The 24506-nt window shown below is 49.9% G+C and overlaps 24 non-coding genes across 24 annotated transcripts; 12 read left to right on the top strand and 12 right to left on the bottom strand.

The window, feature by feature from the left end:
- Window positions 1-1038: 1038 nt before the first annotated feature.
- On the bottom strand, window positions 1039-1122 carry Trnal-uaa (transfer RNA leucine (anticodon UAA)). Its single transcript has one exon. It is a non-coding gene; the product is annotated as a tRNA-Leu (tRNA).
- A 683-nt stretch (window positions 1123-1805) lies between these two features.
- Window positions 1806-1877, top strand: Trnag-ccc (transfer RNA glycine (anticodon CCC)). Its single transcript has one exon. It is a non-coding gene; the product is annotated as a tRNA-Gly (tRNA).
- A 1126-nt stretch (window positions 1878-3003) lies between these two features.
- On the bottom strand, window positions 3004-3087 carry Trnal-uaa (transfer RNA leucine (anticodon UAA)). Its single transcript has one exon. It is a non-coding gene; the product is annotated as a tRNA-Leu (tRNA).
- A 683-nt stretch (window positions 3088-3770) lies between these two features.
- Window positions 3771-3842, top strand: Trnag-ccc (transfer RNA glycine (anticodon CCC)). Its single transcript has one exon. It is a non-coding gene; the product is annotated as a tRNA-Gly (tRNA).
- Window positions 3843-4968: 1126 nt separating this feature from the next.
- Trnal-uaa (transfer RNA leucine (anticodon UAA)) lies at window positions 4969-5052 on the bottom strand. Its single transcript has one exon. It is a non-coding gene; the product is annotated as a tRNA-Leu (tRNA).
- Window positions 5053-5740: 688 nt separating this feature from the next.
- Trnag-ccc (transfer RNA glycine (anticodon CCC)) lies at window positions 5741-5812 on the top strand. The gene has a single exon. It is a non-coding gene; the product is annotated as a tRNA-Gly (tRNA).
- Window positions 5813-6938: 1126 nt separating this feature from the next.
- Window positions 6939-7022, bottom strand: Trnal-uaa (transfer RNA leucine (anticodon UAA)). Its single transcript has one exon. It is a non-coding gene; the product is annotated as a tRNA-Leu (tRNA).
- Window positions 7023-7705: 683 nt separating this feature from the next.
- On the top strand, window positions 7706-7777 carry Trnag-ccc (transfer RNA glycine (anticodon CCC)). Its single transcript has one exon. It is a non-coding gene; the product is annotated as a tRNA-Gly (tRNA).
- Window positions 7778-8903: 1126 nt separating this feature from the next.
- On the bottom strand, window positions 8904-8987 carry Trnal-uaa (transfer RNA leucine (anticodon UAA)). The gene has a single exon. It is a non-coding gene; the product is annotated as a tRNA-Leu (tRNA).
- A 683-nt stretch (window positions 8988-9670) lies between these two features.
- Window positions 9671-9742, top strand: Trnag-ccc (transfer RNA glycine (anticodon CCC)). The gene has a single exon. It is a non-coding gene; the product is annotated as a tRNA-Gly (tRNA).
- Window positions 9743-10868: 1126 nt separating this feature from the next.
- Trnal-uaa (transfer RNA leucine (anticodon UAA)) lies at window positions 10869-10952 on the bottom strand. The gene has a single exon. It is a non-coding gene; the product is annotated as a tRNA-Leu (tRNA).
- Window positions 10953-11635: 683 nt separating this feature from the next.
- On the top strand, window positions 11636-11707 carry Trnag-ccc (transfer RNA glycine (anticodon CCC)). The gene has a single exon. It is a non-coding gene; the product is annotated as a tRNA-Gly (tRNA).
- A 1126-nt stretch (window positions 11708-12833) lies between these two features.
- Window positions 12834-12917, bottom strand: Trnal-uaa (transfer RNA leucine (anticodon UAA)). Its single transcript has one exon. It is a non-coding gene; the product is annotated as a tRNA-Leu (tRNA).
- A 683-nt stretch (window positions 12918-13600) lies between these two features.
- Trnag-ccc (transfer RNA glycine (anticodon CCC)) lies at window positions 13601-13672 on the top strand. Its single transcript has one exon. It is a non-coding gene; the product is annotated as a tRNA-Gly (tRNA).
- A 1126-nt stretch (window positions 13673-14798) lies between these two features.
- Trnal-uaa (transfer RNA leucine (anticodon UAA)) lies at window positions 14799-14882 on the bottom strand. Its single transcript has one exon. It is a non-coding gene; the product is annotated as a tRNA-Leu (tRNA).
- Window positions 14883-15565: 683 nt separating this feature from the next.
- On the top strand, window positions 15566-15637 carry Trnag-ccc (transfer RNA glycine (anticodon CCC)). Its single transcript has one exon. It is a non-coding gene; the product is annotated as a tRNA-Gly (tRNA).
- A 1126-nt stretch (window positions 15638-16763) lies between these two features.
- Trnal-uaa (transfer RNA leucine (anticodon UAA)) lies at window positions 16764-16847 on the bottom strand. The gene has a single exon. It is a non-coding gene; the product is annotated as a tRNA-Leu (tRNA).
- Window positions 16848-17530: 683 nt separating this feature from the next.
- On the top strand, window positions 17531-17602 carry Trnag-ccc (transfer RNA glycine (anticodon CCC)). The gene has a single exon. It is a non-coding gene; the product is annotated as a tRNA-Gly (tRNA).
- Window positions 17603-18728: 1126 nt separating this feature from the next.
- Window positions 18729-18812, bottom strand: Trnal-uaa (transfer RNA leucine (anticodon UAA)). The gene has a single exon. It is a non-coding gene; the product is annotated as a tRNA-Leu (tRNA).
- Window positions 18813-19495: 683 nt separating this feature from the next.
- On the top strand, window positions 19496-19567 carry Trnag-ccc (transfer RNA glycine (anticodon CCC)). The gene has a single exon. It is a non-coding gene; the product is annotated as a tRNA-Gly (tRNA).
- A 1126-nt stretch (window positions 19568-20693) lies between these two features.
- On the bottom strand, window positions 20694-20777 carry Trnal-uaa (transfer RNA leucine (anticodon UAA)). Its single transcript has one exon. It is a non-coding gene; the product is annotated as a tRNA-Leu (tRNA).
- Window positions 20778-21460: 683 nt separating this feature from the next.
- Window positions 21461-21532, top strand: Trnag-ccc (transfer RNA glycine (anticodon CCC)). The gene has a single exon. It is a non-coding gene; the product is annotated as a tRNA-Gly (tRNA).
- A 1126-nt stretch (window positions 21533-22658) lies between these two features.
- Window positions 22659-22742, bottom strand: Trnal-uaa (transfer RNA leucine (anticodon UAA)). Its single transcript has one exon. It is a non-coding gene; the product is annotated as a tRNA-Leu (tRNA).
- A 683-nt stretch (window positions 22743-23425) lies between these two features.
- Window positions 23426-23497, top strand: Trnag-ccc (transfer RNA glycine (anticodon CCC)). The gene has a single exon. It is a non-coding gene; the product is annotated as a tRNA-Gly (tRNA).
- Window positions 23498-24506: the final 1009 nt, after the last annotated feature.

Genomic DNA, 24506 nt, shown 5'->3' with positions numbered 1-24506 from the left:
TTCGCCCCACGTCTCACTCCGTGTAGCCAGTGCGCTAGTCGCCGGATTTCGTTTCACAGCATCGTGTGTCTCCATGTGTCGACTTGTCTCGACTTTGCTCGGCTGACGCGAAAGCTGACGCTTGGAAACGGGCATATATGTAGAGGGCAGGCGCGAGAAACGACTGTGAGAGACCAAAAAACGACAAACACACGACAGAACCTTTCATTTTATTGTGGCCACAGATTCGCGCCTTAGTGTACCGAGAGGCAAGAGTGGCGTCAGCGTGCTGGACAGCATCATTAACGCTAAGCAGCAACGAAACCGAAGTAAAAAGGCAAAATGAAAGAAGCCAAATGCAGGTCGAGCTCCCAGCTGGTCACCCGTCCAAGTACTAACCACGCCCAACGGTTCTTAACTACAATGAACAGACGAGAACCGCTGCACTCAGCGTGCTATGGCCGTTAGCCACAACGCCGCGAAACGTGCAGACATATTGCTTGTTGTGCATGTCACTTGGTATTTACATGGCAGTGTCTCGCTGGAGGAAGCACTGTCTTTTACGAGAGAAAAATTAAATGGCACTTGCTGCGATCGAATACATGGCCTTTGTGTTCACAGCACGGCGCTCTAACCTACTGAGCTGACGAGCTGTGCAATGGGGCCACGTCAGCAGTCCAATACCCGGTCCACCGGCTCATCCACCTTCGTTACTGCCCTGCCAGTCATTTATACACGTATCTGTTTTCGTTGACTTTTGCTTTCTTGACGCTTGGACCCAAAAAGCACAACACAAAGAAAACGTAAACGCCCTGAGAATAGCCAAGACTCAGCAAGCAAAAGTATGTTCGGCTACCGGGAATCGAATCCGGGTCGCCTGGCTGAAAGCCATGTCTCCTAACAGCTTTCCATTCCTTCTGACCGCCAGGCAATCAGACTTGCAGGGCAAGCTCCGTAATCACTGCCGTCTCTAATAATATCTGTCGAACCTGTTTGCGCGTAATTTACTTGCTTTCCCGCACGAAGGAAATGGGCAGTTTTGGAATATTTAAAATTCATTGTCAGATGTGGGGTTCGAACCCACGCTCCCTTTCGGGAACCAGAGCTTAAATCTGGCGCCTTAGACCGCTCGGCCAATCTGACGTGCGAGCGCAAATAACGTGCTGCCGTCGTTTCTAGCTTCATCTCCAGAGCCTGACTGCGAAATTTGCTTGTTTTCTCTTGTGCGAAGGAAATACGTTTTTTTAGAGTATTTTAGACGAGTTGTCAGATGTGAGGTTGCACCCCACCCTCACTTTCGGGAACCACAGCTTAAATATGGTGCCTTACACCGTTGTTTTCCGACGCCATCTGTCTTTAGTAGAACGAGCAGAACTCTGATTATCAATTTTTACATTGGCGCAGAGAAAACAACGAATGACAAGAAAAGGCCGTTCCCTATCAACGGCTACGCTGTGCATTTCACCCTTACGGGAAGCCAATGATATGCTCCAGGCGAGCATCAAACTAACCAACTTAACACTATGATACGTACGCGCTTTCTACTTCTGGACTGGCACACATATGCTCAATCGTCTCTGGATCGTCAGTAAGTACGTCACATTAGATATTTCTTTTATCACGCTGCTGTAAATTAAAGGGCAGTTTCTTCAACGGCTGTCAGTTCTGCTTCTAGTTACGCTACATCGTCCTAGCAGCACCTACACACTGCGTTCAGATGTGCTCACCTCCGCCCTGGCGTTGAGCGCCTACAGCGCCTTCGCCTTCGGCCTCTGGTGGCAGGAGGGTAGCCGACACATCGCGGCGTGAGTGAAGCGCAGCGCAATGCGGTGGTGGTGTAACGGTCAGCATGGTTGCTTCCCAAGCAGTTGATCCGGGTTCGATTCCCGGCCACCGCACGACACGTACATTTTTCTTCTAGGGATATTCCACGTAACGTAACGCGATCCTCGTAACTGAGAACTGTCGCGTTACGAATAGTTTTCCTTCGCCCCACGTCTCACTCCGTGTAGCCAGTGCGCTAGTCGCCGGATTTCGTTTCACAGCATCGTGTGTCTCCATGTGTCGACTTGTCTCGACTTTGCTCGGCTGACGCGAAAGCTGACGCTTGGAAACGGGCATATATGTAGAGGGCAGGCGCGAGAAACGACTGTGAGAGACCAAAAAACGACAAACACACGACAGAACCTTTCATTTTATTGTGGCCACAGATTCGCGCCTTAGTGTACCGAGAGGCAAGAGTGGCGTCAGCGTGCTGGACAGCATCATTAACGCTAAGCAGCAACGAAACCGAAGTAAAAAGGCAAAATGAAAGAAGCCAAATGCAGGTCGAGCTCCCAGCTGGTCACCCGTCCAAGTACTAACCACGCCCAACGGTTCTTAACTACAATGAACAGACGAGAACCGCTGCACTCAGCGTGCTATGGCCGTTAGCCACAACGCCGCGAAACGTGCAGACATATTGCTTGTTGTGCATGTCACTTGGTATTTACATGGCAGTGTCTCGCTGGAGGAAGCACTGTCTTTTACGAGAGAAAAATTAAATGGCACTTGCTGCGATCGAATACATGGCCTTTGTGTTCACAGCACGGCGCTCTAACCTACTGAGCTGACGAGCTGTGCAATGGGGCCACGTCAGCAGTCCAATACCCGGTCCACCGGCTCATCCACCTTCGTTACTGCCCTGCCAGTCATTTATACACGTATCTGTTTTCGTTGACTTTTGCTTTCTTGACGCTTGGACCCAAAAAGCACAACACAAAGAAAACGTAAACGCCCTGAGAATAGCCAAGACTCAGCAAACAAAAGTATGTTCGGCTACCGGGAATCGAATCCGGGTCGCCTGGCTGAAAGCCATGTCTCCTAACAGCTTTCCATTCCTTCTGACCGCCAGGCAATCAGACTTGCAGGGCAAGCTCCGTAATCACTGCCGTCTCTAATAATATCTGTCGAACCTGTTTGCGCGTAATTTACTTGCTTTCCCGCACGAAGGAAATGGGCAGTTTTGGAATATTTAAAATTCATTGTCAGATGTGGGGTTCGAACCCACGCTCCCTTTCGGGAACCAGAGCTTAAATCTGGCGCCTTAGACCGCTCGGCCAATCTGACGTGCGAGCGCAAATAACGTGCTGCCGTCGTTTCTAGCTTCATCTCCAGAGCCTGACTGCGAAATTTGCTTGTTTTTTCTTGTGCGAAGGAAATACGTTTTTTTAGAGTATTTTAGACGAGTTGTCAGATGTGAGGTTGCACCCCACCCTCACTTTCGGGAACCACAGCTTAAATATGGTGCCTTACACCGTTGTTTTCCGACGCCATCTGTCTTTAGTAGAACGAGCAGAACTCTGATTATCAATTTTTACATTGGCGCAGAGAAAACAACGAATGACAAGAAAAGGCCGTTCCCTATCAACGGCTACGCTGTGCATTTCACCCTTACGGGAAGCCAATGATATGCTCCAGGCGAGCATCAAACTAACCAACTTAACACTATGATACGTACGCGCTTTCTACTTCTGGACTGGCACACATATGCTCAATCGTCTCTGGATCGTCAGTAAGTACGTCACATTAGATATTTCTTTTATCACGCTGCTGTAAATTAAAGGGCAGTTTCTTCAACGGCTGTCAGTTCTGCTTCTAGTTACGCTACATCGTCCTAGCAGCACCTACACACTGCGTTCAGATGTGCTCACCTCCGCCCTGGCGTTGAGCGCCTACAGCGCCTTCGCCTTCGGCCTCTGGTGGCAGGAGGGTAGCCGACACATCGCGGCGTGAGTGAAACGCAGCGCAATGCGGTGGTGGTGTAACGGTCAGCATGGTTGCTTCCCAAGCAGTTGATCCGGGTTCGATTCCCGGCCACCGCACGACACGTACATTTTTCTTCTAGGGATATTCCACGTAACGTAACGCGATCCTCGTAACTGAGAACTGTCGCGTTACGAATAGTTTTCCTTCGCCCCACGTCTCACTCCGTGTAGCCAGTGCGCTAGTCTCCGGATTTCGTTTCACAGCATCGTGTGTCTCCATGTGTCGACTTGTCTCGACTTTGCTCGGCTGACGCGAAAGCTGACGCTTGGAAACGGGCATATATGTAGAGGGCAGGCGCGAGAAACGACTGTGAGAGACCAAAAAACGACAAACACACGACAGAACCTTTCATTTTATTGTGGCCACAGATTCGCGCCTTAGTGTACCGAGAGGCAAGAGTGGCGTCAGCGTGCTGGACAGCATCATTAACGCTAAGCAGCAACGAAACCGAAGTAAAAAGGCAAAATGAAAGAAGCCAAATGCAGGTCGAGCTCCCAGCTGGTCACCCGTCCAAGTACTAACCACGCCCAACGGTTCTTAACTACAATGAACAGACGAGAACCGCTGCACTCAGCGTGCTATGGCCGTTAGCCACAACGCCGCGAAACGTGCAGACATATTGCTTGTTGTGCATGTCACTTGGTATTTACATGGCAGTGTCTCGCTGGAGGAAGCACTGTCTTTTACGAGAGAAAAATTAAATGGCACTTGCTGCGATCGAATACATGGCCTTTGTGTTCACAGCACGGCGCTCTAACCTACTGAGCTGACGAGCTGTGCAATGGGGCCACGTCAGCAGTCCAATACCCGGTCCACCGGCTCATCCACCTTCGTTACTGCCCTGCCAGTCATTTATACACGTATCTGTTTTCGTTGACTTTTGCTTTCTTGACGCTTGGACCCAAAAAGCACAACACAAAGAAAACGTAAACGCCCTGAGAATAGCCAAGACTCAGCAAACAAAAGTATGTTCGGCTACCGGGAATCGAATCCGGGTCGCCTGGCTGAAAGCCATGTCTCCTAACAGCTTTCCATTCCTTCTGACCGCCAGGCAATCAGACTTGCAGGGCAAGCTCCGTAATCACTGCCGTCTCTAATAATATCTGTCGAACCTGTTTGCGCGTAATTTACTTGCTTTCCCGCACGAAGGAAATGGGCAGTTTTGGAATATTTAAAATTCATTGTCAGATGTGGGGTTCGAACCCACGCTCCCTTTCGGGAACCAGAGCTTAAATCTGGCGCCTTAGACCGCTCGGCCAATCTGACGTGCGAGCGCAAATAACGTGCTGCCGTCGTTTCTAGCTTCATCTCCAGAGCCTGACTGCGAAATTTGCTTGTTTTTTCTTGTGCGAAGGAAATACGTTTTTTTAGAGTATTTTAGACGAGTTGTCAGATGTGAGGTTGCACCCCACCCTCACTTTCGGGAACCACAGCTTAAATATGGTGCCTTACACCGTTGTTTTCCGACGCCATCTGTCTTTAGTAGAACGAGCAGAACTCTGATTATCAATTTTTACATTGGCGCAGAGAAAACAACGAATGACAAGAAAAGGCCGTTCCCTATCAACGGCTACGCTGTGCATTTCACCCTTACGGGAAGCCAATGATATGCTCCAGGCGAGCATCAAACTAACCAACTTAACACTATGATACGTACGCGCTTTCTACTTCTGGACTGGCACACATATGCTCAATCGTCTCTGGATCGTCAGTAAGTACGTCACATTAGATATTTCTTTTATCACGCTGCTGTAAATTAAAGGGCAGTTTCTTCAACGGCTGTCAGTTCTGCTTCTAGTTACGCTACATCGTCCTAGCAGCACCTACACACTGCGTTCAGATGTGCTCACCTCCGCCCTGGCGTTGAGCGCCTACAGCGCCTTCGCCTTCGGCCTCTGGTGGCAGGAGGGTAGCCGACACATCGCGGCGTGAGTGAAGCGCAGCGCAGCGCAATGCGGTGGTGGTGTAACGGTCAGCATGGTTGCTTCCCAAGCAGTTGATCCGGGTTCGATTCCCGGCCACCGCACGACACGTACATTTTTCTTCTAGGGATATTCCACGTAACGTAACGCGATCCTCGTAACTGAGAACTGTCGCGTTACGAATAGTTTTCCTTCGCCCCACGTCTCACTCCGTGTAGCCAGTGCGCTAGTCGCCGGATTTCGTTTCACAGCATCGTGTGTCTCCATGTGTCGACTTGTCTCGACTTTGCTCGGCTGACGCGAAAGCTGACGCTTGGAAACGGGCATATATGTAGAGGGCAGGCGCGAGAAACGACTGTGAGAGACCAAAAAACGACAAACACACGACAGAACCTTTCATTTTATTGTGGCCACAGATTCGCGCCTTAGTGTACCGAGAGGCAAGAGTGGCGTCAGCGTGCTGGACAGCATCATTAACGCTAAGCAGCAACGAAACCGAAGTAAAAAGGCAAAATGAAAGAAGCCAAATGCAGGTCGAGCTCCCAGCTGGTCACCCGTCCAAGTACTAACCACGCCCAACGGTTCTTAACTACAATGAACAGACGAGAACCGCTGCACTCAGCGTGCTATGGCCGTTAGCCACAACGCCGCGAAACGTGCAGACATATTGCTTGTTGTGCATGTCACTTGGTATTTACATGGCAGTGTCTCGCTGGAGGAAGCACTGTCTTTTACGAGAGAAAAATTAAATGGCACTTGCTGCGATCGAATACATGGCCTTTGTGTTCACAGCACGGCGCTCTAACCTACTGAGCTGACGAGCTGTGCAATGGGGCCACGTCAGCAGTCCAATACCCGGTCCACCGGCTCATCCACCTTCGTTACTGCCCTGCCAGTCATTTATACACGTATCTGTTTTCGTTGACTTTTGCTTTCTTGACGCTTGGACCCAAAAAGCACAACACAAAGAAAACGTAAACGCCCTGAGAATAGCCAAGACTCAGCAAACAAAAGTATGTTCGGCTACCGGGAATCGAATCCGGGTCGCCTGGCTGAAAGCCATGTCTCCTAACAGCTTTCCATTCCTTCTGACCGCCAGGCAATCAGACTTGCAGGGCAAGCTCCGTAATCACTGCCGTCTCTAATAATATCTGTCGAACCTGTTTGCGCGTAATTTACTTGCTTTCCCGCACGAAGGAAATGGGCAGTTTTGGAATATTTAAAATTCATTGTCAGATGTGGGGTTCGAACCCACGCTCCCTTTCGGGAACCAGAGCTTAAATCTGGCGCCTTAGACCGCTCGGCCAATCTGACGTGCGAGCGCAAATAACGTGCTGCCGTCGTTTCTAGCTTCATCTCCAGAGCCTGACTGCGAAATTTGCTTGTTTTTTCTTGTGCGAAGGAAATACGTTTTTTTAGAGTATTTTAGACGAGTTGTCAGATGTGAGGTTGCACCCCACCCTCACTTTCGGGAACCACAGCTTAAATATGGTGCCTTACACCGTTGTTTTCCGACGCCATCTGTCTTTAGTAGAACGAGCAGAACTCTGATTATCAATTTTTACATTGGCGCAGAGAAAACAACGAATGACAAGAAAAGGCCGTTCCCTATCAACGGCTACGCTGTGCATTTCACCCTTACGGGAAGCCAATGATATGCTCCAGGCGAGCATCAAACTAACCAACTTAACACTATGATACGTACGCGCTTTCTACTTCTGGACTGGCACACATATGCTCAATCGTCTCTGGATCGTCAGTAAGTACGTCACATTAGATATTTCTTTTATCACGCTGCTGTAAATTAAAGGGCAGTTTCTTCAACGGCTGTCAGTTCTGCTTCTAGTTACGCTACATCGTCCTAGCAGCACCTACACACTGCGTTCAGATGTGCTCACCTCCGCCCTGGCGTTGAGCGCCTACAGCGCCTTCGCCTTCGGCCTCTGGTGGCAGGAGGGTAGCCGACACATCGCGGCGTGAGTGAAACGCAGCGCAATGCGGTGGTGGTGTAACGGTCAGCATGGTTGCTTCCCAAGCAGTTGATCCGGGTTCGATTCCCGGCCACTGCACGACACGTACATTTTTCTTCTAGGGATATTCCACGTAACGTAACGCGATCCTCGTAACTGAGAACTGTCGCGTTACGAATAGTTTTCCTTCGCCCCACGTCTCACTCCGTGTAGCCAGTGCGCTAGTCGCCGGATTTCGTTTCACAGCATCGTGTGTCTCCATGTGTCGACTTGTCTCGACTTTGCTCGGCTGACGCGAAAGCTGACGCTTGGAAACGGGCATATATGTAGAGGGCAGGCGCGAGAAACGACTGTGAGAGACCAAAAAACGACAAACACACGACAGAACCTTTCATTTTATTGTGGCCACAGATTCGCGCCTTAGTGTACCGAGAGGCAAGAGTGGCGTCAGCGTGCTGGACAGCATCATTAACGCTAAGCAGCAACGAAACCGAAGTAAAAAGGCAAAATGAAAGAAGCCAAATGCAGGTCGAGCTCCAAGCTGGTCACCCGTCCAAGTACTAACCACGCCCAACGGTTCTTAACTACAATGAACAGACGAGAACCGCTGCACTCAGCGTGCTATGGCCGTTAGCCACAACGCCGCGAAACGTGCAGACATATTGCTTGTTGTGCATGTCACTTGGTATTTACATGGCAGTGTCTCGCTGGAGGAAGCACTGTCTTTTACGAGAGAAAAATTAAATGGCACTTGCTGCGATCGAATACATGGCCTTCGTGTTCACAGCACGGCACTCTAACCTACTGAGCTGACGAGCTGTGCAATGGGGCCACGTCAGCAGTCCAATACCCGGTCCACCGGCTCATCCACCTTCGTTACTGCCCTGCCAGTCATTTATACACGTATCTGTTTTCGTTGACTTTTGCTTTCTTGACGCTTGGACCCAAAAAGCACAACACAAAGAAAACGTAAACGCCCTGAGAATAGCCAAGACTCAGCAAACAAAAGTACGTTCGGCTACCGGGAGTCGAATCCGGGCCGCCTGGCTGAAAGCCATGTCTCCTAACAGCTTTCCATTCCTTCTGACCGCCAGGCAATCAGACTTGCAGGGCAAGCTCCGTAATCACTGCCGTCTCTAATAATATCTGTCGAACCTGTTTGCGCGTAATTTACTTGCTTTCCCGCACGAAGGAAATGGGCAGTTTAGGAATATTTAAAATTCGTTGTCAGATGTGGGGTTCGAACCCACGCTCCCTTTCGGGAACCAGAGCTTAAATCTGGCGCCTTAGACCGCTCGGCCAATCTGACGTGCGAGCGCAAATAACGTGCTGCCGTCGTTTCTAGCTTCATCTCCAGAGCCTGACTGCGAAATTTGCTTGTTTTCTCTTGTGCGAAGGAAATACGTTTTTTTAGAGTATTTTAGACGAGTTGTCAGATGTGAGGTTGCACCCCACCCTCACTTTCGGGAACCACAGCTTAAATATGGTGCCTTACACCGTTGTTTTCCGACGCCATCTGTCTTTAGTAGAACGAGCAGAACTCTGATTATCAATTTTTACATTGGCGCAGAGAAAACAACGAATGACAAGAAAAGGCCGTTCCCTATCAACGGCTACGCTGTGCATTTCACCCTTACGGGAAGCCAATGATATGCTCCAGGCGAGCATCAAACTAACCAACTTAACACTATGATACGTACGCGCTTTCTACTTCTGGACTGGCACACATATGCTCAATCGTCTCTGGATCGTCAGTAAGTACGTCACATTAGATATTTCTTTTATCACGCTGCTGTAAATTAAAGGGCAGTTTCTTCAACGGCTGTCAGTTCTGCTTCTAGTTACGCTACATCGTCCTAGCAGCACCTACACACTGCGTTCAGATGTGCTCACCTCCGCCCTGGCGTTGAGCGCCTACAGCGCCTTCGCCTTCGGCCTCTGGTGGCAGGAGGGTAGCCGACACATCGCGGCGTGAGTGAAGCGCAGCGCAATGCGGTGGTGGTGTAACGGTCAGCATGGTTGCTTCCCAAGCAGTTGATCCGGGTTCGATTCCCGGCCACCGCACGACACGTACATTTTTCTTCTAGGGATATTCCACGTAACGTAACGCGATCCTCGTAACTGAGAACTGTCGCGTTACGAATAGTTTTCCTTCGCCCCACGTCTCACTCCGTGTAGCCAGTGCGCTAGTCGCCGGATTTCGTTTCACAGCATCGTGTGTCTCCATGTGTCGACTTGTCTCGACTTTGCTCGGCTGACGCGAAAGCTGACGCTTGGAAACGGGCATATATGTAGAGGGCAGGCGCGAGAAACGACTGTGAGAGACCAAAAAACGACAAACACACGACAGAACCTTTCATTTTATTGTGGCCACAGATTCGCGCCTTAGTGTACCGAGAGGCAAGAGTGGCGTCAGCGTGCTGGACAGCATCATTAACGCTAAGCAGCAACGAAACCGAAGTAAAAAGGCAAAATGAAAGAAGCCAAATGCAGGTCGAGCTCCCAGCTGGTCACCCGTCCAAGTACTAACCACGCCCAACGGTTCTTAACTACAATGAACAGACGAGAACCGCTGCACTCAGCGTGCTATGGCCGTTAGCCACAACGCCGCGAAACGTGCAGACATATTGCTTGTTGTGCATGTCACTTGGTATTTACATGGCAGTGTCTCGCTGGAGGAAGCACTGTCTTTTACGAGAGAAAAATTAAATGGCACTTGCTGCGATCGAATACATGGCCTTTGTGTTCACAGCACGGCGCTCTAACCTACTGAGCTGACGAGCTGTGCAATGGGGCCACGTCAGCAGTCCAATACCCGGTCCACCGGCTCATCCACCTTCGTTACTGCCCTGCCAGTCATTTATACACGTATCTGTTTTCGTTGACTTTTGCTTTCTTGACGCTTGGACCCAAAAAGCACAACACAAAGAAAACGTAAACGCCCTGAGAATAGCCAAGACTCAGCAAACAAAAGTATGTTCGGCTACCGGGAATCGAATCCGGGTCGCCTGGCTGAAAGCCATGTCTCCCAACAGCTTTCCATTCCTTCTGACCGCCAGGCAATCAGACTTGCAGGGCAAGCTCCGTAATCACTGCCGTCTCTAATAATATCTGTCGAACCTGTTTGCGCGTAATTTACTTGCTTTCCCGCACGAAGGAAATGGGCAGTTTTGGAATATTTAAAATTCATTGTCAGATGTGGGGTTCGAACCCACGCTCCCTTTCGGGAACCAGAGCTTAAATCTGGCGCCTTAGACCGCTCGGCCAATCTGACGTGCGAGCGCAAATAACGTGCTGCCGTCGTTTCTAGCTTCATCTCCAGAGCCTGACTGCGAAATTTGCTTGTTTTTTCTTGTGCGAAGGAAATACGTTTTTTTAGAGTATTTTAGACGAGTTGTCAGATGTGAGGTTGCACCCCACCCTCACTTTCGGGAACCACAGCTTAAATATGGTGCCTTACACCGTTGTTTTCCGACGCCATCTGTCTTTAGTAGAACGAGCAGAACTCTGATTATCAATTTTTACATTGGCGCAGAGAAAACAACGAATGACAAGAAAAGGCCGTTCCCTATCAACGGCTACGCTGTGCATTTCACCCTTACGGGAAGCCAATGATATGCTCCAGGCGAGCATCAAACTAACCAACTTAACACTATGATACGTACGCGCTTTCTACTTCTGGACTGGCACACATATGCTCAATCGTCTCTGGATCGTCAGTAAGTACGTCACATTAGATATTTCTTTTATCACGCTGCTGTAAATTAAAGGGCAGTTTCTTCAACGGCTGTCAGTTCTGCTTCTAGTTACGCTACATCGTCCTAGCAGCACCTACACACTGCGTTCAGATGTGCTCACCTCCGCCCTGGCGTTGAGCGCCTACAGCGCCTTCGCCTTCGGCCTCTGGTGGCAGGAGGGTAGCCGACACATCGCGGCGTGAGTGAAACGCAGCGCAATGCGGTGGTGGTGTAACGGTCAGCATGGTTGCTTCCCAAGCAGTTGATCCGGGTTCGATTCCCGGCCACCGCACGACACGTACATTTTTCTTCTAGGGATATTCCACGTAACGTAACGCGATCCTCGTAACTGAGAACTGTCGCGTTACGAATAGTTTTCCTTCGCCCCACGTCTCACTCCGTGTAGCCAGTGCGCTAGTCTCCGGATTTCGTTTCACAGCATCGTGTGTCTCCATGTGTCGACTTGTCTCGACTTTGCTCGGCTGACGCGAAAGCTGACGCTTGGAAACGGGCATATATGTAGAGGGCAGGCGCGAGAAACGACTGTGAGAGACCAAAAAACGACAAACACACGACAGAACCTTTCATTTTATTGTGGCCACAGATTCGCGCCTTAGTGTACCGAGAGGCAAGAGTGGCGTCAGCGTGCTGGACAGCATCATTAACGCTAAGCAGCAACGAAACCGAAGTAAAAAGGCAAAATGAAAGAAGCCAAATGCAGGTCGAGCTCCCAGCTGGTCACCCGTCCAAGTACTAACCACGCCCAACGGTTCTTAACTACAATGAACAGACGAGAACCGCTGCACTCAGCGTGCTATGGCCGTTAGCCACAACGCCGCGAAACGTGCAGACATATTGCTTGTTGTGCATGTCACTTGGTATTTACATGGCAGTGTCTCGCTGGAGGAAGCACTGTCTTTTACGAGAGAAAAATTAAATGGCACTTGCTGCGATCGAATACATGGCCTTTGTGTTCACAGCACGGCGCTCTAACCTACTGAGCTGACGAGCTGTGCAATGGGGCCACGTCAGCAGTCCAATACCCGGTCCACCGGCTCATCCACCTTCGTTACTGCCCTGCCAGTCATTTATACACGTATCTGTTTTCGTTGACTTTTGCTTTCTTGACGCTTGGACCCAAAAAGCACAACACAAAGAAAACGTAAACGCCCTGAGAATAGCCAAGACTCAGCAAACAAAAGTATGTTCGGCTACCGGGAATCGAATCCGGGTCGCCTGGCTGAAAGCCATGTCTCCTAACAGCTTTCCATTCCTTCTGACCGCCAGGCAATCAGACTTGCAGGGCAAGCTCCGTAATCACTGCCGTCTCTAATAATATCTCTCGAACCTGTTTGCGCGTAATTTACTTGCTTTCCCGCACGAAGGAAATGGGCAGTTTTGGAATATTTAAAATTCATTGTCAGATGTGGGGTTCGAACCCACGCTCCCTTTCGGGAACCAGAGCTTAAATCTGGCGCCTTAGACCGCTCGGCCAATCTGACGTGCGAGCGCAAATAACGTGCTGCCGTCGTTTCTAGCTTCATCTCCAGAGCCTGACTGCGAAATTTGCTTGTTTTTTCTTGTGCGAAGGAAATACGTTTTTTTAGAGTATTTTAGACGAGTTGTCAGATGTGAGGTTGCACCCCACCCTCACTTTCGGGAACCACAGCTTAAATATGGTGCCTTACACCGTTGTTTTCCGACGCCATCTGTCTTTAGTAGAACGAGCAGAACTCTGATTATCAATTTTTACATTGGCGCAGAGAAAACAACGAATGACAAGAAAAGGCCGTTCCCTATCAACGGCTACGCTGTGCATTTCACCCTTACGGGAAGCCAATGATATGCTCCAGGCGAGCATCAAACTAACCAACTTAACACTATGATACGTACGCGCTTTCTACTTCTGGACTGGCACACATATGCTCAATCGTCTCTGGATCGTCAGTAAGTACGTCACATTAGATATTTCTTTTATCACGCTGCTGTAAATTAAAGGGCAGTTTCTTCAACGGCTGTCAGTTCTGCTTCTAGTTACGCTACATCGTCCTAGCAGCACCTACACACTGCGTTCAGATGTGCTCACCTCCGCCCTGGCGTTGAGCGCCTACAGCGCCTTCGCCTTCGGCCTCTGGTGGCAGGAGGGTAGCCGACACATCGCGGCGTGAGTGAAGCGCAGCGCAATGCGGTGGTGGTGTAACGGTCAGCATGGTTGCTTCCCAAGCAGTTGATCCGGGTTCGATTCCCGGCCACCGCACGACACGTACATTTTTCTTCTAGGGATATTCCACGTAACGTAACGCGATCCTCGTAACTGAGAACTGTCGCGTTACGAATAGTTTTCCTTCGCCCCACGTCTCACTCCGTGTAGCCAGTGCGCTAGTCTCCGGATTTCGTTTCACAGCATCGTGTGTCTCCATGTGTCGACTTGTCTCGACTTTGCTCGGCTGACGCGAAAGCTGACGCTTGGAAACGGGCATATATGTAGAGGGCAGGCGCGAGAAACGACTGTGAGAGACCAAAAAACGACAAACACACGACAGAACCTTTCATTTTATTGTGGCCACAGATTCGCGCCTTAGTGTACCGAGAGGCAAGAGTGGCGTCAGCGTGCTGGACAGCATCATTAACGCTAAGCAGCAACGAAACCGAAGTAAAAAGGCAAAATGAAAGAAGCCAAATGCAGGTCGAGCTCCCAGCTGGTCACCCGTCCAAGTACTAACCACGCCCAACGGTTCTTAACTACAATGAACAGACGAGAACCGCTGCACTCAGCGTGCTATGGCCGTTAGCCACAACGCCGCGAAACGTGCAGACATATTGCTTGTTGTGCATGTCACTTGGTATTTACATGGCAGTGTCTCGCTGGAGGAAGCACTGTCTTTTACGAGAGAAAAATTAAATGGCACTTGCTGCGATCGAATACATGGCCTTTGTGTTCACAGCACGGCGCTCTAACCTACTGAGCTGACGAGCTGTGCAATGGGGCCACGTCAGCAGTCCAATACCCGGTCCACCGGCTCATCCACCTTCGTTACTGCCCTGCCAGTCATTTATACACGTATCTGTTTTCGTTGACTTTTGCTTTCTTGACGCTTGGACCCAAAAAGCACAACACAAAGAAAACGTAAACGCCCTGAGAATAGCCAAGACTCAGCAAACAAAAGTATGTTCGGCTACCGGGAATCGAATCCGGGTCGCCTGGCTGAAAGCCATGTCTCCTAACAGCTTTCCATTCCTTCTGACCGCCAGGCAATCAGACTTGCAGGGCAAGCTCCGTAATCACTGCCGTCTCTAATAATATCTCTCGAACCTGTTTGCGCGTAATTTACTTGCTTTCCCGCACGAAGGAAATGGGCAGTTTTGGAATATTTAAAATTCATTGTCAGATGTGGGGTTCGAACCCACGCTCCCTTTCGGGAACCAGAGCTTAAATCTGGCGCCTTAGACCGCTCGGCCAATCTGACGTGCGAGCGCAAATAACGTGCTGCCGTCGTTTCTAGCTTCATCTCCAGAGCCTGACTGCGAAATTTGCTTGTTTTTTCTTGTGCGAAGGAAATACGTTTTTTTAGAGTATTTTAGACGAGTTGTCAGATGTGAGGTTGCACCCCACCCTCACTTTCGGGAACCACAGCTTAAATATGGTGCCTTACACCGTTGTTTTCCGACGCCATCTGTCTTTAGTAGAACGAGCAGAACTCTGATTATCAATTTTTACATTGGCGCAGAGAAAACAACGAATGACAAGAAAAGGCCGTTCCCTATCAACGGCTACGCTGTGCATTTCACCCTTACGGGAAGCCAATGATATGCTCCAGGCGAGCATCAAACTAACCAACTTAACACTATGATACGTACGCGCTTTCTACTTCTGGACTGGCACACATATGCTCAATCGTCTCTGGATCGTCAGTAAGTACGTCACATTAGATATTTCTTTTATCACGCTGCTGTAAATTAAAGGGCAGTTTCTTCAACGGCTGTCAGTTCTGCTTCTAGTTACGCTACATCGTCCTAGCAGCACCTACACACTGCGTTCAGATGTGCTCACCTCCGCCCTGGCGTTGAGCGCCTACAGCGCCTTCGCCTTCGGCCTCTGGTGGCAGGAGGGTAGCCGACACATCGCGGCGTGAGTGAAACGCAGCGCAATGCGGTGGTGGTGTAACGGTCAGCATGGTTGCTTCCCAAGCAGTTGATCCGGGTTCGATTCCCGGCCACCGCACGACACGTACATTTTTCTTCTAGGGATATTCCACGTAACGTAACGCGATCCTCGTAACTGAGAACTGTCGCGTTACGAATAGTTTTCCTTCGCCCCACGTCTCACTCCGTGTAGCCAGTGCGCTAGTCTCCGGATTTCGTTTCACAGCATCGTGTGTCTCCATGTGTCGACTTGTCTCGACTTTGCTCGGCTGACGCGAAAGCTGACGCTTGGAAACGGGCATATATGTAGAGGGCAGGCGCGAGAAACGACTGTGAGAGACCAAAAAACGACAAACACACGACAGAACCTTTCATTTTATTGTGGCCACAGATTCGCGCCTTAGTGTACCGAGAGGCAAGAGTGGCGTCAGCGTGCTGGACAGCATCATTAACGCTAAGCAGCAACGAAACCGAAGTAAAAAGGCAAAATGAAAGAAGCCAAATGCAGGTCGAGCTCCCAGCTGGTCACCCGTCCAAGTACTAACCACGCCCAACGGTTCTTAACTACAATGAACAGACGAGAACCGCTGCACTCAGCGTGCTATGGCCGTTAGCCACAACGCCGCGAAACGTGCAGACATATTGCTTGTTGTGCATGTCACTTGGTATTTACATGGCAGTGTCTCGCTGGAGGAAGCACTGTCTTTTACGAGAGAAAAATTAAATGGCACTTGCTGCGATCGAATACATGGCCTTTGTGTTCACAGCACGGCGCTCTAACCTACTGAGCTGACGAGCTGTGCAATGGGGCCACGTCAGCAGTCCAATACCCGGTCCACCGGCTCATCCACCTTCGTTACTGCCCTGCCAGTCATTTATACACGTATCTGTTTTCGTTGACTTTTGCTTTCTTGACGCTTGGACCCAAAAAGCACAACACAAAGAAAACGTAAACGCCCTGAGAATAGCCAAGACTCAGCAAACAAAAGTATGTTCGGCTACCGGGAATCGAATCCGGGTCGCCTGGCTGAAAGCCATGTCTCCTAACAGCTTTCCATTCCTTCTGACCGCCAGGCAATCAGACTTGCAGGGCAAGCTCCGTAATCACTGCCGTCTCTAATAATATCTGTCGAACCTGTTTGCGCGTAATTTACTTGCTTTCCCGCACGAAGGAAATGGGCAGTTTTGGAATATTTAAAATTCATTGTCAGATGTGGGGTTCGAACCCACGCTCCCTTTCGGGAACCAGAGCTTAAATCTGGCGCCTTAGACCGCTCGGCCAATCTGACGTGCGAGCGCAAATAACGTGCTGCCGTCGTTTCTAGCTTCATCTCCAGAGCCTGACTGCGAAATTTGCTTGTTTTTTCTTGTGCGAAGGAAATACGTTTTTTTAGAGTATTTTAGACGAGTTGTCAGATGTGAGGTTGCACCCCACCCTCACTTTCGGGAACCACAGCTTAAATATGGTGCCTTACACCGTTGTTTTCCGACGCCATCTGTCTTTAGTAGAACGAGCAGAACTCTGATTATCAATTTTTACATTGGCGCAGAGAAAACAACGAATGACAAGAAAAGGCCGTTCCCTATCAACGGCTACGCTGTGCATTTCACCCTTACGGGAAGCCAATGATATGCTCCAGGCGAGCATCAAACTAACCAACTTAACACTATGATACGTACGCGCTTTCTACTTCTGGACTGGCACACATATGCTCAATCGTCTCTGGATCGTCAGTAAGTACGTCACATTAGATATTTCTTTTATCACGCTGCTGTAAATTAAAGGGCAGTTTCTTCAACGGCTGTCAGTTCTGCTTCTAGTTACGCTACATCGTCCTAGCAGCACCTACACACTGCGTTCAGATGTGCTCACCTCCGCCCTGGCGTTGAGCGCCTACAGCGCCTTCGCCTTCGGCCTCTGGTGGCAGGAGGGTAGCCGACACATCGCGGCGTGAGTGAAACGCAGCGCAATGCGGTGGTGGTGTAACGGTCAGCATGGTTGCTTCCCAAGCAGCTGATCCGGGTTCGATTCCCGGCCACCGCACGACACGTACATTTTTCTTCTAGGGATATTCCACGTAACGTAACGCGATCCTCGTAACTGAGAACTGTCGCGTTACGAATAGTTTTCCTTCGCCCCACGTCTCACTCCGTGTAGCCAGTGCGCTAGTCTCCGGATTTCGTTTCACAGCATCGTGTGTCTCCATGTGTCGACTTGTCTCGACTTTGCTCGGCTGACGCGAAAGCTGACGCTTGGAAACGGGCATATATGTAGAGGGCAGGCGCGAGAAACGACTGTGAGAGACCAAAAAACGACAAACACACGACAGAACCTTTCATTTTATTGTGGCCACAGATTCGCGCCTTAGTGTACCGAGAGGCAAGAGTGGCGTCAGCGTGCTGGACAGCATCATTAACGCTAAGCAGCAACGAAACCGAAGTAAAAAGGCAAAATGAAAGAAGCCAAATGCAGGTCGAGCTCCCAGCTGGTCACCCGTCCAAGTACTAACCACGCCCAACGGTTCTTAACTACAATGAACAGACGAGAACCGCTGCACTCAGCGTGCTATGGCCGTTAGCCACAACGCCGCGAAACGTGCAGACATATTGCTTGTTGTGCATGTCACTTGGTATTTACATGGCAGTGTCTCGCTGGAGGAAGCACTGTCTTTTACGAGAGAAAAATTAAATGGCACTTGCTGCGATCGAATACATGGCCTTTGTGTTCACAGCACGGCGCTCTAACCTACTGAGCTGACGAGCTGTGCAATGGGGCCACGTCAGCAGTCCAATACCCGGTCCACCGGCTCATCCACCTTCGTTACTGCCCTGCCAGTCATTTATACACGTATCTGTTTTCGTTGACTTTTGCTTTCTTGACGCTTGGACCCAAAAAGCACAACACAAAGAAAACGTAAACGCCCTGAGAATAGCCAAGACTCAGCAAACAAAAGTATGTTCGGCTACCGGGAATCGAATCCGGGTCGCCTGGCTGAAAGCCATGTCTCCTAACAGCTTTCCATTCCTTCTGACCGCCAGGCAATCAGACTTGCAGGGCAAGCTCCGTAATCACTGCCGTCTCTAATAATATCTGTCGAACCTGTTTGCGCGTAATTTACTTGCTTTCCCGCACGAAGGAAATGGGCAGTTTTGGAATATTTAAAATTCATTGTCAGATGTGGGGTTCGAACCCACGCTCCCTTTCGGGAACCAGAGCTTAAATCTGGCGCCTTAGACCGCTCGGCCAATCTGACGTGCGAGCGCAAATAACGTGCTGCCGTCGTTTCTAGCTTCATCTCCAGAGCCTGACTGCGAAATTTGCTTGTTTTTTCTTGTGCGAAGGAAATACGTTTTTTTAGAGTATTTTAGACGAGTTGTCAGATGTGAGGTTGCACCCCACCCTCACTTTCGGGAACCACAGCTTAAATATGGTGCCTTACACCGTTGTTTTCCGACGCCATCTGTCTTTAGTAGAACGAGCAGAACTCTGATTATCAATTTTTACATTGGCGCAGAGAAAACAACGAATGACAAGAAAAGGCCGTTCCCTATCAACGGCTACGCTGTGCATTTCACCCTTACGGGAAGCCAATGATATGCTCCAGGCGAGCATCAAACTAACCAACTTAACACTATGATACGTACGCGCTTTCTACTTCTGGACTGGCACACATATGCTCAATCGTCTCTGGATCGTCAGTAAGTACGTCACATTAGATATTTCTTTTATCACGCTGCTGTAAATTAAAGGGCAGTTTCTTCAACGGCTGTCAGTTCTGCTTCTAGTTACGCTACATCGTCCTAGCAGCACCTACACACTGCGTTCAGATGTGCTCACCTCCGCCCTGGCGTTGAGCGCCTACAGCGCCTTCGCCTTCGGCCTCTGGTGGCAGGAGGGTAGCCGACACATCGCGGCGTGAGTGAAACGCAGCGCAATGCGGTGGTGGTGTAACGGTCAGCATGGTTGCTTCCCAAGCAGTTGATCCGGGTTCGATTCCCGGCCACCGCACGACACGTACATTTTTCTTCTAGGGATATTCCACGTAACGTAACGCGATCCTCGTAACTGAGAACTGTCGCGTTACGAATAGTTTTCCTTCGCCCCACGTCTCACTCCGTGTAGCCAGTGCGCTAGTCTCCGGATTTCGTTTCACAGCATCGTGTGTCTCCATGTGTCGACTTGTCTCGACTTTGCTCGGCTGACGCGAAAGCTGACGCTTGGAAACGGGCATATATGTAGAGGGCAGGCGCGAGAAACGACTGTGAGAGACCAAAAAACGACAAACACACGACAGAACCTTTCATTTTATTGTGGCCACAGATTCGCGCCTTAGTGTACCGAGAGGCAAGAGTGGCGTCAGCGTGCTGGACAGCATCATTAACGCTAAGCAGCAACGAAACCGAAGTAAAAAGGCAAAATGAAAGAAGCCAAATGCAGGTCGAGCTCCCAGCTGGTCACCCGTCCAAGTACTAACCACGCCCAACGGTTCTTAACTACAATGAACAGACGAGAACCGCTGCACTCAGCGTGCTATGGCCGTTAGCCACAACGCCGCGAAACGTGCAGACATATTGCTTGTTGTGCATGTCACTTGGTATTTACATGGCAGTGTCTCGCTGGAGGAAGCACTGTCTTTTACGAGAGAAAAATTAAATGGCACTTGCTGCGATCGAATACATGGCCTTTGTGTTCACAGCACGGCGCTCTAACCTACTGAGCTGACGAGCTGTGCAATGGGGCCACGTCAGCAGTCCAATACCCGGTCCACCGGCTCATCCACCTTCGTTACTGCCCTGCCAGTCATTTATACACGTATCTGTTTTCGTTGACTTTTGCTTTCTTGACGCTTGGACCCAAAAAGCACAACACAAAGAAAACGTAAACGCCCTGAGAATAGCCAAGACTCAGCAAACAAAAGTATGTTCGGCTACCGGGAATCGAATCCGAGTCGCCTGGCTGAAAGCCATGTCTCCTAACAGCTTTCCATTCCTTCTGACCGCCAGGCAATCAGACTTGCAGGGCAAGCTCCGTAATCACTGCCGTCTCTAATAATATCTGTCGAACCTGTTTGCGCGTAATTTACTTGCTTTCCCGCACGAAGGAAATGGGCAGTTTTGGAATATTTAAAATTCATTGTCAGATGTGGGGTTCGAACCCACGCTCCCTTTCGGGAACCAGAGCTTAAATCTGGCGCCTTAGACCGCTCGGCCAATCTGACGTGCGAGCGCAAATAACGTGCTGCCGTCGTTTCTAGCTTCATCTCCAGAGCCTGACTGCGAAATTTGCTTGTTTTTTCTTGTGCGAAGGAAATACGTTTTTTTAGAGTATTTTAGACGAGTTGTCAGATGTGAGGTTGCACCCCACCCTCACTTTCGGGAACCACAGCTTAAATATGGTGCCTTACACCGTTGTTTTCCGACGCCATCTGTCTTTAGTAGAACGAGCAGAACTCTGATTATCAATTTTTACATTGGCGCAGAGAAAACAACGAATGACAAGAAAAGGCCGTTCCCTATCAACGGCTACGCTGTGCATTTCACCCTTACGGGAAGCCAATGATATGCTCCAGGCGAGCATCAAACTAACCAACTTAACACTATGATACGTACGCGCTTTCTACTTCTGGACTGGCACACATATGCTCAATCGTCTCTGGATCGTCAGTAAGTACGTCACATTAGATATTTCTTTTATCACGCTGCTGTAAATTAAAGGGCAGTTTCTTCAACGGCTGTCAGTTCTGCTTCTAGTTACGCTACATCGTCCTAGCAGCACCTACACACTGCGTTCAGATGTGCTCACCTCCGCCCTGGCGTTGAGCGCCTACAGCGCCTTCGCCTTCGGCCTCTGGTGGCAGGAGGGTAGCCGACACATCGCGGCGTGAGTGAAACGCAGCGCAATGCGGTGGTGGTGTAACGGTCAGCATGGTTGCTTCCCAAGCAGTTGATCCGGGTTCGATTCCCGGCCACCGCACGACACGTACATTTTTCTTCTAGGGATATTCCACGTAACGTAACGCGATCCTCGTAACTGAGAACTGTCGCGTTACGAATAGTTTTCCTTCGCCCCACGTCTCACTCCGTGTAGCCAGTGCGCTAGTCGCCGGATTTCGTTTCACAGCATCGTGTGTCTCCATGTGTCGACTTGTCTCGACTTTGCTCGGCTGACGCGAAAGCTGACGCTTGGAAACGGGCATATATGTAGAGGGCAGGCGCGAGAAACGACTGTGAGAGACCAAAAAACGACAAACACACGACAGAACCTTTCATTTTATTGTGGCCACAGATTCGCGCCTTAGTGTACCGAGAGGCAAGAGTGGCGTCAGCGTGCTGGACAGCATCATTAACGCTAAGCAGCAACGAAACCGAAGTAAAAAGGCAAAATGAAAGAAGCCAAATGCAGGTCGAGCTCCCAGCTGGTCACCCGTCCAAGTACTAACCACGCCCAACGGTTCTTAACTACAATGAACAGACGAGAACCGCTGCACTCAGCGTGCTATGGCCGTTAGCCACAACGCCGCGAAACGTGCAGACATATTGCTTGTTGTGCATGTCACTTGGTATTTACATGGCAGTGTCTCGCTGGAGGAAGCACTGTCTTTTACGAGAGAAAAATTAAATGGCACTTGCTGCGATCGAATACATGGCCTTTGTGTTCACAGCACGGCGCTCTAACCTACTGAGCTGACGAGCTGTGCAATGGGGCCACGTCAGCAGTCCAATACCCGGTCCACCGGCTCATCCACCTTCGTTACTGCCCTGCCAGTCATTTATACACGTATCTGTTTTCGTTGACTTTTGCTTTCTTGACGCTTGGACCCAAAAAGCACAACACAAAGAAAACGTAAACGCCCTGAGAATAGCCAAGACTCAGCAAACAAAAGTATGTTCGGCTACCGGGAATCGAATCCGGGTCGCCTGGCTGAAAGCCATGTCTCCTAACAGCTTTCCATTCCTTCTGACCGCCAGGCAATCAGACTTGCAGGGCAAGCTCCGTAATCACTGCCGTCTCTAATAATATCTCTCGAACCTGTTTGCGCGTAATTTACTTGCTTTCCCGCACGAAGGAAATGGGCAGTTTTGGAATATTTAAAATTCATTGTCAGATGTGGGGTTCGAACCCACGCTCCCTTTCGGGAACCAGAGCTTAAATCTGGCGCCTTAGACCGCTCGGCCAATCTGACGTGCGAGCGCAAATAACGTGCTGCCGTCGTTTCTAGCTTCATCTCCAGAGCCTGACTGCGAAATTTGCTTGTTTTTTCTTGTGCGAAGGAAATACGTTTTTTTAGAGTATTTTAGACGAGTTGTCAGATGTGAGGTTGCACCCCACCCTCACTTTCGGGAACCACAGCTTAAATATGGTGCCTTACACCGTTGTTTTCCGACGCCATCTGTCTTTAGTAGAACGAGCAGAACTCTGATTATCAATTTTTACATTGGCGCAGAGAAAACAACGAATGACAAGAAAAGGCCGTTCCCTATCAACGGCTACGCTGTGCATTTCACCCTTACGGGAAGCCAATGATATGCTCCAGGCGAGCATCAAACTAACCAACTTAACACTATGATACGTACGCGCTTTCTACTTCTGGACTGGCACACATATGCTCAATCGTCTCTGGATCGTCAGTAAGTACGTCACATTAGATATTTCTTTTATCACGCTGCTGTAAATTAAAGGGCAGTTTCTTCAACGGCTGTCAGTTCTGCTTCTAGTTACGCTACATCGTCCTAGCAGCACCTACACACTGCGTTCAGATGTGCTCACCTCCGCCCTGGCGTTGAGCGCCTACAGCGCCTTCGCCTTCGGCCTCTGGTGGCAGGAGGGTAGCCGACACATCGCGGCGTGAGTGAAGCGCAGCGCAATGCGGTGGTGGTGTAACGGTCAGCATGGTTGCTTCCCAAGCAGTTGATCCGGGTTCGATTCCCGGCCACCGCACGACACGTACATTTTTCTTCTAGGGATATTCCACGTAACGTAACGCGATCCTCGTAACTGAGAACTGTCGCGTTACGAATAGTTTTCCTTCGCCCCACGTCTCACTCCGTGTAGCCAGTGCGCTAGTCGCCGGATTTCGTTTCACAGCATCGTGTGTCTCCATGTGTCGACTTGTCTCGACTTTGCTCGGCTGACGCGAAAGCTGACGCTTGGAAACGGGCATATATGTAGAGGGCAGGCGCGAGAAACGACTGTGAGAGACCAAAAAACGACAAACACACGACAGAACCTTTCATTTTATTGTGGCCACAGATTCGCGCCTTAGTGTACCGAGAGGCAAGAGTGGCGTCAGCGTGCTGGACAGCATCATTAACGCTAAGCAGCAACGAAACCGAAGTAAAAAGGCAAAATGAAAGAATCCAAATGCAGGTCGAGCTCCCAGCTGGTCACCCGTCCAAGTACTAACCACGCCCAACGGTTCTTAACTACAATGAACAGACGAGAACCGCTGCACTCAGCGTGCTATGGCCGTTAGCCACAACGCCGCGAAACGTGCAGACATATTGCTTGTTGTGCATGTCACTTGGTATTTACATGGCAGTGTCTCGCTGGAGGAAGCACTGTCTTTTACGAGAGAAAAATTAAAGGGCACTTGCTGCGATCGAATACATGGCCTTTGTGTTCACAGCACGGCGCTCTAACCTACTGAGCTGACGAGCTGTGCAATGGGGCCACGTCAGCAGTCCAATACCCGGTCCACCGGCTCATCCACCTTCGTTACTGCCCTGCCAGTCATTTATACACGTATCTGTTTTCGTTGACTTTTGCTTTCTTGACGCTTGGACCCAAAAAGCACAACACAAAGAAAACGTAAACGCCCTGAGAATAGCCAAGACTCAGCAAACAAAAGTATGTTCGGCTACCGGGAATCGAATCCGGGTCGCCTGGCTGAAAGCCATGTCTCCTAACAGCTTTCCATTCCTTCTGACCGCCAGGCAATCAGACTTGC

The sequence above is a fragment of the Schistocerca cancellata genome, unplaced genomic scaffold (genome assembly GCF_023864275.1).
Source record: "Schistocerca cancellata isolate TAMUIC-IGC-003103 unplaced genomic scaffold, iqSchCanc2.1 HiC_scaffold_642, whole genome shotgun sequence".
Classification (NCBI taxonomy): Eukaryota; Metazoa; Arthropoda; class Insecta; order Orthoptera; family Acrididae; genus Schistocerca; species Schistocerca cancellata.
This window is presented reverse-complemented; position numbering and strand designations above follow the sequence as displayed.